The 6,000-nt window shown below is 34.9% G+C and overlaps 1 long non-coding RNA gene across 1 annotated transcript in view; it reads right to left on the bottom strand.

Annotated features, from left to right (window-relative positions):
* Positions 1-387: 387 nt before the first annotated feature.
* LOC140709736 (uncharacterized) overlaps positions 388-6,000 on the bottom strand; it is a 240,290-nt gene continuing 234,677 nt past the window's right edge. The window contains exon 3 of the long non-coding RNA XR_012090516.1: positions 388-642. This is a non-coding gene — a long non-coding RNA (uncharacterized lncRNA). The remainder of the gene's footprint in view (positions 643-6,000) is intronic.

Here is a 6,000-nt window from a genome sequence, read left to right as displayed (position 1 = left end):
TCAAAACAACTAGAAATGCAATGATATAGAAGTTTCCAAATCTACTATAGGAACAACCTCCTTACCAGTTCCTAATACTTTGGCTCTCCCTTTCATTTCCATTGTGCTAAACTAGAATCATGTTAAACAAACAAAAAAGTTTCTTTATCAGAGTGCAAAGATTAAAAAAAAATCAACAACCTAATAAGTGCAAATAATTTTTTACCATGTTTTTCAGAAAGAAATGCCCAGACATTAAAAAGTTTGAATCTTACAAAATTAGTTGTGAATCAGGTACTAATTAATATATGATTAGACATTTGAGATCCAAAATCAAATGAGTGCTTGGTTATCTTACCCTGAGAGAAGAAATCACTGAAAGGCAAATCTAGAGAAAAGTCTTTGAGCAAGAACAAACGCCTGTGAGTGAGAGCTCACTCGGAGGATCCCCTAAAAGCACAAGGAATACCTTATGGGAGTTTCTAAAGGGCGAGATATTGGTATAACTGCTTCACAAAGCTGTCATTTAAACCCAGTTTGGATATGGCCTGACTGCAGATATTGTACAAAAGCAATCATGTAAAATACTCACAGAACCTTTGGTTTTCTTCTCAAACAGCCATTTCTGAAATAAATCCCAAGAAGTCAACTCCAGCATGATTCCTAGGGAAGAAACAAAGCAGCTTCAGTTTTCACCTTTGTTTTCAGTTTCCAGGTGCATATTCTAACCTGTTGAGGAGGTTTGTTTTCATTAAACACTATGTATTATAGATATATGTATACAAATATAACACACATACTCTATATACCCATCGTATGTATATATGTGTGTATATATATTATATATGTGTATATATAATATATATATATATTTTTTCTTTCTCAGATACTTTGTTTTTTTTCTATATAAAATTGTTGAGATTTTACTGGATGAATGGGTAAAGAAAGAAAAATGTTAAATTTTATATTTCATTTTTAACCAAGTATTTGTTGAGCATTATACCCAGTTGTGACATATCCTAGATAAAATGAAGAAACCATGTCATCTAATAGCTCAAAGCTAAGTAGGGAAGACAGAAACACAAACATAATTACAACAGACTCTGAAAAGTGTACAAATTAGTATATGCATGAAGTATACTTGTGACCGATATAAGGGGTTTCAGCTAAGTATTCACAGAAGGAATACTTGGCCAACTCTTAAAGAATGAGTAGAAGTTCTTTACATATAACTTAAACATAAAACTACCTTAACCGTAAGTACTACAGAATGCATAAATGAGTGCTCTAACAGGGAACAGACTCAAAAAACTTGATATGACCTTGTTTATAAGACTAGATCACCTTACTGAAAAAGTTAATAGCTCCTTACATATATTCCTTTTTTTCTGACCCTGCATTAGAAATACTGAAATGCATTCTCTCTCTTTGTTCAGCCTCCTTGAACTTATCCACTCTATATGTGTATTGAATCAAGAAAACAGTTGGGAATTTCCCTAGAGTTGCTTTCTTTTCAGCATTTATTATTTTCCTTCCTTCAAATAATATCCCATCTGCTTTTGGAAAACTACTAGTTTTGCATTATTGGTTATGCAATTTTGATGATACTGCCTAGGGTTTATTTGCACAGCTCACACTCTTGGCCACAGTGATTGGGGTCAAAGGAAGGTTCCAACAGATTGATTATTTATTGGATGAGTTCACTAATTAATGGATGTATGCAGGCTTAAGCCAATAGGTACATTATATTTTCCTGGCCATCAGGATTGCTACAGGTATTGGCCAATAATTTAGTCCAGTCCCAAAAGTGTGATCCTCAGAACAACTGTTAGACCTGTGAGACAATAGCTTCTCTGAAGTGGGTAGTAGGAGAATGTAAAGGTTGCTGCTTGCTGCTGCTCTTGTACATCCATTGAGAGGCACTATTCAAAGGGTTGAGCTAGTCCGGAGAGCAAGGGACAACATAAAGAGAAATTCTAATCGTTAGAATTAGAGTCTCTAATTAAACTGAACTGCTTGTTTACATTATAGCCAATAATACCTCAGTTTTATTAATCCAATTTAAGTTGAATTGTCAATCACTTAGAGCAGAAAGAGCCCTGACTGATAAGATACCATCATCTTTCTGGTCAACTTGTTGCAATTCTTCATTTGCATAAGTTGGTAAACTTTTCATTTCTTAACAGTTGGGACCTTACCAGTCTACAGAGAGGCAGTCTATTTTTATCTATTTTCCACTTGCTTCACAAAATCTGGATGATCCAGGAACTGCCATCTATGTAATTGACAGCGTTTAAGTGTAATACTTTATGATACCTTTTGTCACCTTGTTTCTTTCCTTTATGTTATCTCTTTACTTTTCTGGTTCAGAAAGTCAATTTCCATTTTCATGGGTCTTCCAATGGCCTTCTTTTCCTAAAGCACCTTATTTTTATACAGATATTTTAGCTTTTAAAAAATTGATGTATACAGTTAACATACAGAGCACATTCTTTTTTTTTTATTTTTATTTTTATTTTTTTTTTATTTTTTTATTTTTTTTTTATTTTATTTTTTTTGAGACAGAGTCTCGCTCGGTCACCCAGGCTGGAGTGCAGTGGCCGGATCTCGGCTCACTGCAAGCTCCGCCTCCCGGGTTCACGCCATTCTCCTGCCTCAGCCTCCCGAGTAGCTGGGACTACAGGCGCCCGCCACCTCGCCCGGCTAGTTTTTTGTATTTTTTAGTAGAGATGGGGTTTCGACAGAGCACATTCTTATATTCCATGCTGTTAGGTAGCTACTAAACCGATTTATAGCCTGTCAGAGCAACTATCTCTGAAACCACTTTACCAAAGTTTAAAATTATCTGAAAATAGTAAACTAAAAATAATTACCTGGAAAGAAGTATTCTAACTTACCAATGATCAGATTCACAGGATTGCCACAAATTGGGTATGAATATCCAAAAATAGAAAATGTAATAAAATATACATAATATTATATATAAAACCATATTATGCATATGATAACTCCCAAATCTTTTTTTTTCTGAATCACAAAGTGCTTCAAGGTCATCAACAAAGATTAATTACCATGTTTCTGTGAATTTGTACATGGGCTTCTTGTTTCTTAAAGATTTCTGGTTGACTGCTTGATTGATAAGTTTTATCTTACTTAAATTGACTATAGTGCCATCAGTTTTTTTTCCTCACTTAAGTTCTACACATACATATGCATAAAATGTTGGTTATTAGTTATTCCCCTTGCTTTTCCTGCATCATTTATTTTCTTCAATAAGTGGCTTCAGGGAAAAAATAAAACACTGGCTAAGGATTAAAAACAGTTACTTGTTCTCATCCAAGTTACAAATTAGTGTTTATAATTAAACTCCAACCTTAACAATTTCTTTGTTTTGAATCCATCCTGTTGAGTGGTTACAGAATTGTCTAAGTATATTTCTTCTAACCTAATGCTAATAATGTACTGGCTTCTACACCTTTATAATTGTTCATTAGCTTCAAGCAGTATGTTTTGACTTTTATGTCCTTGAAACTATGAAACTACGTTTCTACAATTCAGTTTTTCTAATGTTTCTACTTTACATATAATGTATTATGAATCTGAGATCTGAGGCATTTTTAGAAATTCTGAACTGGAGAACAGTGTAGTCAGAATAGTGTCAAATGTGTAACCCAAACAACATAATTGGTACTTTGAGGTTGAGGTTGATGTGACATTCTCTTGAACATATTTTAATACTTATGCATATTTAAATTAAAATTTTAACCTCCTGATATTCAAACCAACAAGCCAATCACTATCCAACTAGAGAGACATGTCTTACAAATAAGATGACGCCACAAAAATCATTTGTCTTGAGTCTATGTTCATAGAACAAGAGATTTGAAAAAAGACTAGTTGTTTACTAATATTTTGACAGTGAATTTTTATATTAGAATAGCTTTTCCAATGGATTATACACCCAGAAATCATATCAAATATATTTGTCTTTATATTGAAAGGCTGCTATCTAAAAATGATGGTATGGCATGTGTTCAAGCATGACATTCATTTCATTTTACAATTTTATCTTTTTATATAGCAGGTACGTTTCTGGCTATCCCACACAATATAATGTTTTGTTTCCAGGAAGACTGGATGACGTAGGCATCTGTATTAGACATACACTATACCTCCCTATCAGAACCTACCTGTCCAGAAGTAGTATTATTTATTGTACCCCTTTTTGATCCTTGTTACCAGCGTCAAAGTAGCAAGGCTTCTGCGAAGAAGCTTAGCTTTGATTGTGGCCAGAGCCAGGTTGGCAGGTGAGATGTTAAAGTTTGTTTTGACCCAACATGATCTTGTCATGACCCATTTTGGTGCCATACAGCTGAAGGTATGTTTTGGTTGAGGATCCTAATTTCCAGTGAATTCACGCACAGCTGGATCTTCTTGGGAAAAAGGATCATCTTTCAACCCTTCAACAGTATTTTCTACTTACAATTTCATTTAACATTTATCAGAGTGCCAGCTTTGTAGTAAAATGCTGAAGTGAAAATTCTTATGTTTAATAGCAGGCAAAAGTGAAAATTATTGTATCTGATTGAATCTGTCCTTGCAGCGAACAGTTGAAATTTAAATTGGGAAGGTGCCAGAGGCCTATTGGCTACCTTTCATAATTGTCAAGTTCCATGGAATGGAGGAAGTTATTTTAATTCCAAGTAACAAGAATAAATTTGCATCCTGAGATCCAGTGCTGCTACTTAAAACCAAAATACACCAACATTTTATGGCACAGAAATACAGAAGATCCTTCTTGCCAATTGCCTCTGTGTTTATTTACTTCAAGTCCCAGAAGAACAACCCAGATCAGTTTTGCCACTGACATTATAAATAGCATAGCAAATTCATAACGAGTCTTTTCTTCAAAGAACGGAAATGAATCTGAAGTCTGATGAAACTCACAGTGTCCTTGTGAGGGAGATGGGAAGAGACAGAGTATTTTGTCTAATTTCAAGTTCAAGAAAGCAAGGAATACAAAAGTTAAGTGGCTGGTGTCCATTTATTCAAGTAAATTTATTCAGAAGTTGAGCCAGAAATAAAGATCAAGTCTCCTGGCCCATGCACTAGGCCCCATGCTGCCTCACAGCTTTCAAAACCATCATTTTCTTGGGAAATGCTAAAAAGCTTTCCCCTACCATACATACTAGATTCAGACACACTGCCATCTACTGACCCACCAAAGGATGTGCCAGGATAAGACATCCTGACCTTCAAGGGAGGGAGGAACACCTTGAGAGGAGTTGAGATCCTGCTTTCTCTTCAGAATGCCATCTCCAGGATGCCAATGGGTTGTGTCTACAGTACTATGTAGGAAAGTGCTGCAAGAGGTAAGTGAACTTAGAACATTTCCTCCCCGATCAAGGGATTAGTATTCTGGCACTATTAATATTTATATAACGATGTCACAATGCACTATGTTGTCTATATGTGGGACATCCTTGAAATAACCCCTTTCTCTCAGTACTCTTATTTTGACATATTCGTCTAGGGATTTGAATCGTCTAAGATAGTTTTTCTTTTTCACATAAAACAGTTTGAAGAATGCCATATGATTTTTGTGTTCTCTATTTTGTCTTTCACTGGTGTCCTATAAGATGTGCTAGTTATCCTACATGATGCCAAGAAAGGCATAACAGAAACCAAGCTAAATAGCCCCAGTCCTGGGCTTGTAGAAAAATATCATAAAATGTCCTAAAAGAGCTCTAGGAGAACTAGGCTCCTAAGTATATATTTTCAGCAAGATTCTTTTTTGTTCAGAGCCAAGGTATTTTTTTCCCCAGAAAAAATATCAGTGTCTTTCTTGCCACATCAATTCTTTAGAGCTTGCCTGCATTCTTCCTAGAATAAGAGTAACATTTTCCAGACTTGATCAAGTGATGATGAATACAATTACTGTTTTTGTTCCATTTTTACAGCCAAAAATTAAAGTTATGATGTTTGTCTATTGCTTGTGATTGTACTTAGTTCACTGCCTCT

This window comes from Chlorocebus sabaeus, chromosome 1, assembly GCF_047675955.1.
Source record: "Chlorocebus sabaeus isolate Y175 chromosome 1, mChlSab1.0.hap1, whole genome shotgun sequence".
NCBI lineage: Eukaryota > Metazoa > Chordata > Mammalia > Primates > Cercopithecidae > Chlorocebus > Chlorocebus sabaeus.
This window is presented reverse-complemented; position numbering and strand designations above follow the sequence as displayed.